Below are 14,461 nucleotides of genomic sequence, written 5' to 3'. Positions count from 1 at the left end.
TCCTCTGGCAAGGCCAGAGGTTTCAGATTGAATCATTGCAAGATGCACAAGACTTTATGGAAAGTCAGTTGACGATGGGAACCCAGAGTAATGATGGAGAATTGGGTAACAAGAGCCGAGGAGAGGAACGAAAGAATAGTGCCCCAGGAGATGAGAAAGGGGGAAATGAGAGTCAAAATAGAGAGGGGAGACCGCAGATGAGGCAGACAACAAAATCCAAAGCCCTACATAAATAACCATGGCGGACGAACTCCGTTTAATTTCTTTAAACGTAAATGGTTTGAATTCACTAAGAAAGAGAAATAAAATGCTGAATGCTTTACGGAAAAAGAATTGTGATCTGACATGCCTGCAAGAAGTACACATAGTGAACCACTAGCGAAATGTGTTACATTATCCCCGGCTGGGTATAATGTACATAAGTTTAGCAGATGAAAAGAAAAGGGGCATTGTGCTGTATGTTAAAGATCATATCGATTCTAAATTGGTGTATATTGATGAGGAGGGAAGACTTTTAATGATTGAATTGAAATTTGGTCGATTTAGAATTCTGCTGGTGGCCATATACGCGCCGAACGATAATCAGAGTACTTTTTTTAGAAAGTTGCATCATAAAATTACAGAGTTAGGCTATGACCATATATGTGTGGTGGGTGACTATAACGCTGTGGCAGATAGGACAATGGATTATAACCCAGGAAACAGTCAAAAGGGGGGGAAATTAAGAGATAGGAGGAGGACCCTCCCCAAAACCTTTGAAGACATGAGGGAGGAATACGAATTAAAGGATGTATGGCGTGAATTCCACCCACAGAAACAACAATTTACCTTCTTTTCGCATAGACATCAATCTTGCTCTAGGATCGACATGGCTTGGATGACACCAGAAATCGGGGACTTGATTAAGGAAGCAGTGATTGAGGTTAATACCTGGGCTGATCATAACCCACTCTTATTGGTGTGGAAAAAAGTAAGGCGGGGGAGGAAGAGAAGGTGGATGATGAATGCAGAGATAGTGAAAGAACAAGAATTTCAACAAATATTTAAAAGGGAAATGAGGTTTTTCTTCGAAGAAAATGGGAAGGGAGAAATAACCCCACAGATACTTTGTGATACGGCCAAGGCCTTTATGAGGGGCCTAGCCATTAAATATACAATAGGCACACAGAGGAAAAAACTAGAAGAGAGGGCAAGATGGGTAGCCAAATTGGAGTTGGTGGAAAAAGCCTTGCAGCAGGACCCGTTAGATGATAAGAAAAAAGAAGAAATGACTAGAATTAAGCACGGGATATCTCTTCTAGACCAGGAGGATGTAGCTCGGAAACTTAGGGGGATTAAGCAAAACTTTTTTGAGCATGCTAATAAACCGGGCCATTGGCTCTCATATAGACTTCGGAAAGAAAGAGAGAGTAGACGTATAGCACAACTGCAGAATAGTAAAGGGGAATTAGTAGAAACTAAGGCGGAGAAACAGGAAATTATTCAAGGTTTTTTTCAGCAACTATATAGTAGAGAGGAAATCTCAGAGGACCAAATTAGAGAATTCTTGGATAATGCAAACCTACCTAAGATTTCAAATGAAGTGAAAGGGGTACTAAACAAAAAGATAACAATAGATGAACTAGAAAAGGCAGTCAAAAAAATGAAAAATAAAAAACTCCTGACATGGATGGTTTGCCAGTTGAAATTTATAAAACTTTTTTGGAAACCCTAGGACAAGATATGATAGTAATATTTAACACTGTTTTGATGGATTCTATCGCACCGAAATCGTGGGCTGAGGCCTATATAACCCTTTTACCTAAGGCTGGAGCTGACCGTACCCAAATCAAAAACTATAGGCCCATTTCACTTTTGAATGCGGATTATAAAATCTTTGCAGCTATATTGGCAGATAGACTTAAATTTTTTCTTAGCAAATTTATACATCCTGATCAGAATGGCTTTCTGCCGTCGAGGCATTTGAAAGACAACGTTAGAATCATTTTGGATGCCTTAGAATATTATGAAGCCTGGCCGGACAAACAAGTGGATTTTATGTTTCTCGACGCACAGAAGGCATTCGATCGGGTAAACTGGAAGTTTATACTGTCACAGTTAGAAAATATGAAGTTTGGAGAAAACTTCTTAAATGCAGTTCGGGCAATTTATGTAAGACAAACTGCGACATTACTGGTAAATGGAGAAGAGGCGGGTGATATTGAGATTGGCAAAGGCACAAGACAAGGATGCCCACTATCTCCTTTACTGTTCATCCTTACATTAGAACCCCTTCTTAGAACAGTGAGGAGTGATATACAAATTAAAGGGCTATGAGTTAAAGCTCAGGAATTTAAAGTTCAGGCTTTCGTGGACGAACTTGTTTTTATTTTAGAGGACCCTATGGTCTCTGGGATATAGCTTTTACGTAAAATAGAGGAGTATGATATGATACTCCTAGGAGTAGGTCCTTCTCTGTGATGGGCCCAACCCTCTGGAATGACCTCCCCCCCCGACATTCGAACTACCACCGACCTCCATTCCTTCCGTCAAAAATCAAAGACTCACCTATTTCAATCAGCTGGCCTGGCACTCTCTTAGTTTTATCTCCCGGGGATTTATTTTAATTGGGTTTGGGTTTTAATTGGGGATGTTTTTTAGGGTTTTAGAATATATTTATTTCTTGTACAGCCTATCTCCTCCATCCAAATGTATTTAACTGTTTTATGATTGTATTTTCTATCTGCATTGACTGTACACCGCCCCGAGTCCCTTTTCGGGAGAGGGGGTGGTCTAGAAATCCAAGAAATAATAAATAAATAAATAAATGATAGCAGGGTTACGTATAAATAAAGAGAAGATAAAACTGCTAATCAAGAATATGACTTTGAACCAGAAAAAGGGAGTACAAAGCCTGTTAGGGATTAACATGGCCCACAAAGTACAATACTTGGGAATTTGGCTTATGGAGAGATGTTCCTCAGTAAGTAGATAATTATATGAAACTATTACAACAGGTATCTAAGGATATGATAAACTGGAGTGGTAAACAACTGTCTTTGATGGGCAGGATTGTGACAGTTAAGACACATGTACTACCAAAATTTCTGTTTTTGTTTCAAACGGCACCGACTAAATTGGACAAAAAATTTTTTAGATCCTTGGAGATAATAGTAGCTCGATATATATGGCAAGGCAAGAAAGCATGAATTAAAGCCCAAATGTTGCAAAAACGTAAAGAATTGGGCGGCTTCGGAGTACCCAACTGGGAAGCATATTATAGTGCAGCAATTATGACATGGGTGAAGGATTGGGTGACTTTGAGTAGAAGGTGTTTATTGGCTATAGAGGGACATGACCTCCCACAGGAATGGCATGCCTCCCTATGGCAAAAAAGAGATACCCCCCATAGGTATTTTATGGGACATTATATTCGTAAGATTTTGATGGGGGTGTGGGGAAAGGTGAGGAAAAAGTATTATCTTAAAGTTCCGTGCTGGTTGGCACCGTTGGAGGCTTTAACGCATCCCAGTGTATTTAATTGGACAAGAAATATAATATATAAAGACATTATAACAGAAGATGGCAATATGAAAACAAAGATGAAATTAGAGCAGCAGGGTAGGAATCTGGAATGGTGGGAATATTTACAGATTAGAAATAGGTTTAAAAGTGATAAGGAACAGTTTGGAATTTACCCAAACCCTCAGGAGTTGGATAAGATCTTGTTCGGTGGTGATAAGAAATTGTTGTCAAAGATCTATCAATTTTTGACCTGTCAAGGTGTTAAAGAAGAGATGGATAAAGGTCCTTTAATAGCATGGGAGAGAAATTTTGGCCACGGGATTGAAATGGGTAAATGGTGGGATCTATGGAGTAAGACTATTAAACTCACGATATCTACAGCGTTTAAAGAAAATATATATAAGATGGCCTATAGATGGCACTTCCCCCCAACAAGGTTAGCCAAAATGTTTCCTGGGTTATCCCCACTGTGCTGGAAATGTGGAAGAAGGGATGGCACATTCTACCATGTTTGGTGATCCTGCATTGAGGCCACGAAATACTGGAGAAAGATTCAAAACTGGCTAAGAGAGGTTACCGGGGCAAGTATGGAATGGAAACCCCGAGACTTTTCTACTAAGCATAAAACCAGAAAACATGGATAAATCTATATGGCATTTGAGCCTCCATATAATTGTGGCCGCAAGAATAACATATGCGCAATTTTGGAAATCTACTACCATACCATCAGAAAAAGCTATAATTAAAAAGATTTATGAATGTGCAGAAATGGACAGAATGATGGGTTGGCTGAGGGACAAAGGAGAAACGGAACATCATCTTAGCTGGAACTTATGGTATATGTGGGCGACAAAGAGAACAGCAGGGACTTAAAACTGGGAAAGTTAAAGTAGTTGTTAACAATGGAAACTAAAAGTCAGTGTGGGTATTGTAATAGACCCCTGAACTTTGTAACAAGAAGATGCTGGCTAGAAACTAAATAACAAGGGGGGGAAAAAGTTGGGCTATGAATGACTGTCACCAAGGGGGGGGGTTGTATGTTTTAAGCTGTATTTGTATGTCTTGTCAAAAGAAAATGTATAACCAATAAAGATTATTCAAAAAAGAAAAAAGAAACCAGCATGGCTGCATAAAGAACTCTCTGACAAATTGAAAGACAGAAAGGACAAATATAAAAAGTGGAAAGAGGAGCAAATAACTAAGGCAGAATATCAGCAAATAGCCCGAGCCTGTAAAGATGAAGTGAGGAAAGCTAAGGCACGCAATGAACAAAGGCTTGTGACAAAAGTAAAAAATAACAAAAAACCTCCTTTCAACATGTTAAAAACAAGAAAAAAGTCAAGGAAACAATTGATCCATTGCTGGGAGAAAGTGGCAAGAAAGTGACAAGCAACAGTGAGAAAACAGAACTACTTAACTTATTTTTTGCATCTGTCTTTACACAAATGGAAAAAATAGTCCAACCTATCAAAAGCAGCACCACAAAAAGCAGAACGTAAATTAAAATAGGGAAGAAAATGGTAAGTGAACACATGTCTACTCTAGATGAGTTCAAATCACCAGAACCAGATGGATTACACCCCAAGGTTCTGAAGGAACTGGCAGACGAGATCTCAGAACCACTGAAGTATATCTTTCAAAGATCCTGGAGCACCAGGGAACTTCCAGAGGACTGTAAAAGAGCTGACGTAGTTCCCATCTTAAAAAAAAAATAGATCCAGAAAACTACAGATCTCTCAGCCTGACCTCAATACCAGGGAAGATTCTGGAAAAGATAATCAAGCAACAAATCAGTAAACACCTAGAAGCAAACAAAGTATAACCAAAAGCCAACATGGGTTTGCCAAAAACAGATCATGCCAGACTAATCTTATTGCATTCTTTGACAAAGTGACAAAATTAGTGGACCAGAGGAATACTGTCAATATAATTTACTTGGACGTCAGTAAGGCATTTGATAATTATTAATTACTAGATAAAGTAGAAAAATATGGGTTAAACAGCATCACCCCAGATGGATTCATAATTGGCTGACCAGCCGCCCTCAACGTGTAGTCCTCAACGGAACGGCATCTACATGGAGGGAGTGCACTGGAGTACCCCAAGGCTCTGTTTTAGGCCCAGTACTCTTCAACATCTTCATCAGTGACTTGGACGAGGGGATAGATGGGGAACTCATCAAATTTGCAGATGACACCAAACTGGCAGGAATAGCCAATACTCCAGAAGTTAGGTTTATGATACAGAAGGATCTTGACAGACTTGAACATTGGTCGCTATCTAACAAAATGAAATTCAATGGTGAAAAAAGTAAGGTTCTACATTTAGACGAGAAAAACAATATGAAAACAATAACTTCAGGTGAAACTCGAAAAATTAGAATATTGTGCAAATATTCATTTATTTCAGTAATGCAACTTAAAAGGTGAAACTAATATATGAGATAAGACTCATTACATGCAAAGCAAGATAGTTCAAGCCATGATTTGTCATAATTGTGATGATTATGGCGTACAGCTCATGAAAACCCCAAATCCACCATCTCAGAAAATTAGAATATTACATGCAATCAATAAAACAAGGATTGTACATAGAACAATATCTGACCTCTGAAAAGTATCAGCATGCATATGTACTTAGTACTTGGTTTGGGCCCCTTTTGCAGCAATTACTGCCTCAATGCGGCGTGGCATGGAAGCTATCAGCCTGTGGCACTGCTGAGGTGTTATGGAAGACCAGGATGTTTTAATAGCGGCCTTCAGCTCTTCTGCATTGTTCGGTCTCATGTCTCTCATCTTTCTCTTGGCAATGCCCCATAGATTCTCTATGGGGTTCAGGTCAGACGAATTTGCTGGCCAATCAAGCACAGTAATCCCACAGTCATTGAACCAGGTTTTGCTGCTTTTGGCAGTGTGGGCAGCTGGAAAATGAAGTCAGCATCCCCATAAAGCTCATCTGCGGAAGGAAGCATGAAGTGCTCCAAAATCTTCTGGTAGATGGCTGCCTTGACCCTGGTCTTAATGAAGCACAGTAGTCCAAAGTCCTGTTGCTCAGTGGTCCAAAGTCCTCTTTTCTGATGAGAGCAACTTTTGCCAAAAGCACCAAAAACTGGCTCAATGACCTTGGGATTACTGTGCTTGATTGGCCACTCCATTCTTCCTCCATACTCTGGGTCCTTGGTTTCCAAATGAGATGCAAAAGTTGATGTCGTCAGAAAAGAGGACTTTGGACCACTGAGCAACAGGACTTTGGACCACTGTGCTTCATTAAGACGAGGGTCTTAACAGTAGCCCTTGGAATCCGTATGGTCAGTGAATTTCATCACATGACTCTAAAATAATTACCTGAGTAACACTGCAGTTGTAATAGGATGTTATTTTGATTTTCCTTCCTTCCGTGCTGCTTGTGTCAATCATTTCACTGGGTTGGTTTTGATTTCTACTTCCTTGTATGTTCTTAACATTCCGGTTATATAGTTAAAGCTGTAAATTACTGACCTGAATACATGTGCCTGACTCAAAAGAAAAGTATCTAAAAAGATAATAATAATAATAATAATAATAATAATAATAATAATAATAATAATAATAATAATAATAATAATAATAATAATTTTATTTGATTAGCCGCAACCCTGTCCCGAAGGACTCGGGGCGGCGTACAATCAAAACGGATAAAAATACACATAAGACAAACATATATACAAAAAGAACAGAGACATATACATATGTGCATGGAGGAGAGTTGACTTATAAGTGAAAGACAATTAAAAACACAATTTAAAATCCCCTTAAATAAAATTACTAAATTAAAAAACCCATCAGGAGCGTTACGAAGTTATGGTTGAGCCAGGCCAGCTATTTGGAAAAGGTGGGTCTTGAGCTTGACACGGAAGGAGCGGAGGTCAGTAGTAGTCCTAATATCCGGGGGGAGGTCATTCCACAGGGCTGGGCCCGCCACAGAGAAGGCTCTGCTCCTAGGCGCCGCCCCATGGCACTGTCTGGTGGACGGCACCTGGAGAAGTCCCTCTCTGTGCGAGCGGATGGGTCGTAGGGATGTATGGGGCAGAATACGATCCCGCAGGTAACTAGGTCCTGAGCCATGGAGCGCTTTAAAGATCGTAATCAAGACCTTGAAATGCACTCGATAGACCACAGGAAGCCAGTGCAGCTCACGCAGGAGAGGTGTCACATGGGAGTACTTAGTACTCCCCATAATCACCCGCGCGGCCGCATTCTGGACCAACTGCAGTCTCCGAGTGCATTTCAAGGGAAGCCCCATGTAGAGAGCATTACAGTAGTCCAGGCGAGATGTCACCAGCGCATGGGTGACTGTGCGTAAGGCGTCCCAGTCCAATAGGGGGCGCAATTGGCGCACCAGGCGAACCTGGTGGAACGCCCCCCTGGCCACGGCTGTCACATGTTCATCCATGGACAGCCTGGCATCCAGGAGGACGCCCAAATTGCGCGCCCGCTCCACGGGGGCGAGTTGAATGCCCCCAATGGCCAGAGATGGAATTATCTGGTTGAACCGGGGAGCCGGAACCCACAGCCACTCCGTCTTGGAAGGGTTGAGCCTGAGTCGGTTGTCATCCATCCAGACCCGTACGGCTTCCACACACCGGGACATCACTTCGACGGCCTCGTTGGGGTGGTTCGGGGTGGAGATGTACAGCTGAGTATCATTAGCGTACAGATGATATCCCACCCCGAAACCACGGATGATCTCACCCAGCGGCTTCATGTATGTGTTGAACAGGAGTGGCGAGAGGACCGACCCCTGTGGCACCCCACAAGTAAGGGGGCTTAGGGTCGACCTCTGCTCCCCTGCCAACACACGTTGCGTCCGGCCGGAGAGGTAGGAGCTGAACCACCGCAAAACGGTGCCCCGGGCCCCCAACCCCTCCAGTCGGTGCAACAGGATACCATGGTCGATGGTATCAAAAGCCGCCGAGAGGTCTAATAGGACCAGGATAGAGGAACAACCCCTATCTCTGGCCCTCCAGAGATCATCTACCAACGCGACCAAGGCCGTCTCTGTGCTGTGCCCAGGGCGAAAGCCGGACTGGCGCGGGTCTAGATAATCATTCTCCTCCAGATGTCGTGGAAACTGAGAAGCCACCACACTCTCTACAACCTTCGCCAAAAAGGGAAGTTTGGAGACAGGACGATAATTGGCCAGCTCCGTAGGGTCCAGGGAAGGCTTCTTGAGCAAGGGTCTCACCACCGCCTCTTTCAAGGCGGCCGGGAGAGACCCCTCACCCAACGAAGCGTTCACTAGGCCCAGGAGCCAGTCGCGTGTAACCTCCCAGGAAGCCAGTACAAGCCAGGAGGGACACGGGTCCAGCAAACGTGGTAGGTCGCAGTCGTCCACGCAATCTGTCCAAGTCCTCAATGACAACCAAGTCAAACTCCTCCCAAAAAGGTTTCTCAAGACTCGCCACTGGCGTCTCGACTGGGCCACTGAAGGGGACCCAATCCTTCCGGATTTGAGCGACTTTATCCTGCAGATATTTCCCAAACTCCTCTGCCCTACCCTGTAGAGGGGCCTCCCGCGGCCTCTGAAACAGAAGGGAGCGGGACACCCGAAACAGAGTGGCAGGGCGGTTCTCTGCGGATGCAATGAGAGCGGTACAATATTGACGTTTGGCCCTTCTCAATGCCACTAGGTACGTCCTTAAATGGGCTCGTACCTGTGCTCGGTCAAATTCGGATCGGGAGGATCTCCAACGACTCTCTAGGCATCTCTTGCGGCGCTTCATCACCCTTAGCTCCTCGGTGAACCAAGGAGCCAGGGTGGATCGTTGCCGCCGGAGAGGCCGCAAAGGCGCCACCCGGTTCAAGGCCCCGGTAGTCGCATTATTCCACCCGGCCACCAGGTCCTCTACCCGAGGGCGGGTCAGGGCTGCAGGAGGTGGCCCAAGCTCCGTCTGGAACCTGTCTGGTTCCATCAAGTGCCTGGGGCGGAACCATCTAGTGTTTTCCGGTTCCGCCTCCCCGCAGCGAGGGGTAGCACCAGGGAAGTCAAGTCGGAGGAGTGAGTGATCTGACCATGACAGAGGAGTGATGGTTAAATTCACTCCTCCCAGATCACTCAACCACTGGCGAGAGACAAAAACAAGGTCCAAGGTGTGACCTCCCTCGTGTGTCGGGCCCTGAATCATTTGAGTCAGGTCCATGGCTATCATGGAAGCCATGAACTCCCGAACCCCCTCTGATGATTCTCCCACTGACGGCAGGTTAAAATCCCCCATCACTAAAAGTCTGGGGGTCTCAACCGCCACCAATGAGATCAGCTCGAGGAGCTCAGGCAGGGTCGCTGATGTATGGCGGGGAGCCAGGTATACTATCAGCAGGCCCAACTGCCTCCCAGGGCCCCATTTCACAACAAGGGATTCACATCCGGACGTCTGTGGCACAGTGGACTCCCTCGGCTCTAAGTCCTCCCGGATAATCACTGCTACCCCACCGCCCCTTCCCCGGGCCCGGGGCTGGTGAAATGCTTGGTAACCTGGTGGGCACATTTCCACGAGGGGTAACCCTCCCTCGTGGCCCAACCAGGTTTCCGTTATTCCCGCGAGGTCCGGCTCCCCCTCCAAAATTAGATCATGAATGAGGGGGGCCTTATTGACAACGGACCTCGCATTGCATAACAACAGCCTCAGGCCCTGGGCCTGCAGATCCTGACCACCTAGAACGCGGGGGTTGGTACAAGCGACCGGGTGTAACCAGCACCCACGGTCTCCCAACCGACTGCGAGTTGTTAATCTGTCCTCGTATCTGCCCCTCCCTACGACTGTTGGAATCAAGGAGCCCTGTATAGGAATGATATCCTCTCCCCCCTCCTCCTCTCTGCTCCTTCTGCTCAAGACCCCAGCTGGTGACCTGGCTCTGTCATCGCTCCTGATCTGACCCACCCACCCCCCACCCACTCCCCAACCCCTGAACCCCTAAAAGAATTTAAAGAATTAAAAAAACATTTAACTAAAAACCCCCTAAGTCTCCGCTTCCTCCACCTCTCGGGGTTAACAAACCCATCATTAAGGTGGGCCCTCGAAAGGGCAGAGGGCCATGTCTGCGAGAGGGGGGACTCCCGCAGCAGGAGCAAGTCTGACCTTGAGTATATACTGGGGGGAGCTGCAGCAAGGGCCAGGGTGCTGTAGATGTTAATTAAGTCAGCAAGCCAGGTTCCACATCAGATGGTAAGTCAGTACGTGGATGATAAGTGGATGGTAGATAGATGGTGAATAGGTGGAAAGTAGTTGGTAAAAGGTGGAGGCCAGGAGGCAAACTGTGGTGTGGGTGGGCAGGCAGTCTAAGTAGATATTTGATGGAGTTTGATGGTAAAATTGATGGTAAATTTGATGGTAAGCGGGTGAAAGCTGGTAAAAGATCTGGTTTTCAGCATGCAAATTATTTGTGAATTAGCAGGACATGATCTATGGAGATATGACAAAGACTCTTGGAAACTCCTATCAGAGAAACTTGAGAGAAATGTGTATGATATTATGTAGAAAATGCATTTATAAGAAAGGAAGAACTTATAGACTTACAACATACGTTGCTTCTTTTTTAATTACTTTCAGGAAAGGGCAATGTAGTATATGTCACATAATCCACTAAATAAGGAATTGTTATTGAGTTAAGTGAGAATTAGTCTTGAGCAAATGGAGGTAGGAGCACAAGCTTGTCAGGCGAATTTTATTGCAGGTTTCTTCTTGGATACGTTTGAAATTAATCTTATGCATACTTATCTTGAATAAGTTCCACTGAACACTAACACTTCTGAATAAACACATTCAATATGTCTATATTTATCTGAATCAAAGATGTGCTATGAAGTTGCAGAGTACCATTGAAGGGATTGAGTTGTTCTGTAGGTTTTTTTTAAAATTTTCAACATATTGTAGCAAGCAAAGCTGAATTATATAATTCTTATAAACCATATATTCTGCCATAGGAGTGTAAAAATAAATAAGCTACTTTTCCCTGAATACTGATGTTTTCAGTGCTGCACCAGCTCCACAAAGACCATAAGCAGTGTCCTGCTGGATCTGGTCTCTATCCCATCTAATCTGCAATCCGTTTTACTTGGCCAATCAACTACACAAGGAGGCCCTCTAATCTCCCCAAAGATGGCCTTTTGAGGCAGTCAAATTATACTGTTCTTGATTTTCATGACTTGATCTAAAAAAAACTTTTAAGCCAGACAACCTGATACATCTTGTAGTAAATTCCAAGGTTGAATTATGTGCTATTGAAAAGTTTACCATTAGTCTAAGATATCTTTGTTCATCAGTCACTGTTAGGTTTGATCCCATTAGTTTGTATCAGTAATTAGGATTTTTGGTGCCAAGTGCATCACTACAACTTGTTCATGTTGAATGGCATCTTCTGTTTTGATGTTTGTTCTCCTAATGTGCAAATAACCCATTTGGAACTCTTCAGAATCCCTTACTGTTTTTACCAGTCTGACCAATTTATATCATCAGTATTGGCTATTCTACTAGTCATACAAAATTCCAGAACATTCATAAATACATTAAAAATCACTGGAGTTAGGACACAACCCCAGGGGAGGGACTAGTTACATCCCACCAATATGAGAAATATTCATTTACTCCTACTCCTAGTTTCCTATTGCTTATTAGTTATTTATCTGCATGAGAACATAAAACTTCAGGCCCTGATAGCATCCGACAAGTGTTATTTACAAGCTTAAAGCTAAGGTTGTGGATCTTCAATTCTCTACACCAGGGCAGTCAAACTTGCGACCTGCGGGCCGGATGCATCATGCGCTGGCCATGCCCACGCCCGGTTTAGCAAAGGGGAAAAAAGTCTCGATACATCATGTGATGTCGCTGTGACAATGCAAGTTTGACCCCTCTGCTCTACACTCTGCTTCTATAGCTGAGAACTGGAAGGTGGCTAATGTAACTACAATTTTAAAGAAAAGACTCATGGGGAAGCCAGTCAGCTTAATATCTGTTCTGGTGAAGATAGTGGAAACTGCTGTTAAAGATAAAATTACTAAACATTTAGATATATAGGCCTTGTTCAAGTTTACCCAACTTGGCTTAACTAAGGGCAGATTCCGTCTAACTAATGTATTAGGTTTTTTGGGGTGTTAATTAAACATATAGAGTGATGGCGAACCTATGGCATGCGTGCCACAGGTGGCACGCGGAGCCATTTGTCAGGGCACGCGAGGCGCTGCCCTGCCAGCTGAGTTCACCATTTTTAAAAGCCATTTTTTGCCCTCCCCAGGTTCCAGAGGCTTTAGAGGAGCCTGGGGAGGGTGAAAAGAGCCTCCCCAGCTCCCCCGGAGGCTTCAGGGACCATCTGGAGGCTTCCCTGAAGCCTTCTGAACGCTTAAAACGACTCTCCGAGCAAACCGGAAATGACTTCCGGTTTGCTCAGAGGGTTGTTTTGAGCGCTCCGAAGGTGTCAGGGAAGCCTCCGGACGATCCCTGAAGCCTCCGGAGGGCCTTCGGGGGGGGGCGGCGGCGGCGAAGGCTCTTTTCGCCCTCCCCAGGCTCCTATAAAGCCTCTGGAGCCTGGGGAGGGTGAAAAAAGCATGTAAAAATGGGGGGGGGGAGCGCCTTTTGTGCGCGCATGTGCACTGGGTGTGTGTGTCACGCATTGCCTTATGGGTGCGGCACGCACGCACACGACCCCCCTGCGTTCAAGCTAAAAAAGGTTCGCCATCACTGATATAGATAAAGGCAAGCTAGTAGACCTTGTCTACTTAGATTCTGAAAAGGAAGAAAAAAACTTTTGATAAAGTCCCTCATAAACTTAAGGGCCTTGAAATAAAAGGGTAGATTCCCTTTATCAATAAAGCCTAGTATGTTTTCTGTATGTCACTACCTGATAACTTGATTCACTGATCTCTTACCTAGAAGACAAGACCTCCCACTACATCCTTTCCTGTCTGTCCTATAAGGTTTGTAACCAGAAAGAACCATGCCTACTGATTTTCTCTAATCCATCAGATTTCTGTTATGCCCACCATTGTTCCTATCCTCTAAGATCAGGCATTCCAGTTGTCTCATTTTGGCCCATAGGTTCCTAGCATTCAGCACTAGTACACAGCATCTTCTCTTATTTCTTTGGGTAACTGCCATATTTGCTTGTTTTATTTGGCTTTGTTGAATAGTCATTACAACTGATTACATTATCCTGTCCTGTTATTGTTAGTTATTATTGTTATTTCAAAATATTGTGGTTTACAATTATTGTTTCTAGCAATTATTGTTTCCAAACCTGATGCTCCTCAGAGCCCCTAACTTACTCCAGGCTTTGTCTGGAAAGAAAAATGGACCCCAAATATCCAAGATTTGAACCTTTAAATTTAGTCATTCCAGGATGGAGCAGTGGGTGGTATTTCTAATTAGTAATATTGAGAAAATGACTGTCCCCTCCCTTGATTGGTGCTTAAGAAGGGGGTATGGCTAGCAATCATATAAAGCAGCAATTGTGGTTTAAAATAGTTTTGGGCTGCTGCTTATTTGAATATTGAAACATTGTGCCCCTTCAAGGCATCTGCTTTGAAGAGATTGCTGGCCTTGGGGGGATTTGATGGCCAACATAATTAATAAAAATAATTTAGAAGCACAAGAAAGTATACTCAAATTTTATTAATTGCTAATAGAATTTTGGCGTTTTGAAATTTTAGTTGAAGGAACTAAATGAAGCAACATCAAGTTACATTTAACTATTGTACAATGAAATGTTTAGATTCTTTAGAAGTTTCAACACACACGCACACACACACACACACACACACACACACACAAACTCCCAGGTCAAACATTGATGCAGTGGTTGATGGTTTTTTTTTAGACTTTATGTAACAAACAGAAGAAGGGTAAGCATAAAACAAGAGTACAAAAAAACACAACAACCAGCAATGGATAGCATTTACATTTTATCACCAGATTTTATAACAGAAGCTA

At 43.6% G+C, this 14,461-nt stretch overlaps 1 protein-coding gene across 3 annotated transcripts in view; it reads left to right on the top strand.

Moving 5' to 3' along the window:
• The window catches only part of TMPRSS2 (transmembrane serine protease 2), a 46,536-nt gene that overhangs the window by 12,933 nt on the left and 19,142 nt on the right, over positions 1–14,461 (top strand). The gene's annotated exons all lie outside the window — the stretch shown is intronic.

Source organism: Natrix helvetica (genome assembly GCF_964273705.1).
Source record: "Natrix helvetica genome assembly, chromosome: 4".
NCBI lineage: Eukaryota > Metazoa > Chordata > Lepidosauria > Squamata > Natricidae > Natrix > Natrix helvetica.
Note: the sequence above shows the minus strand (reverse complement) of the source record. Positions and strands in the feature narration are given on the sequence as shown.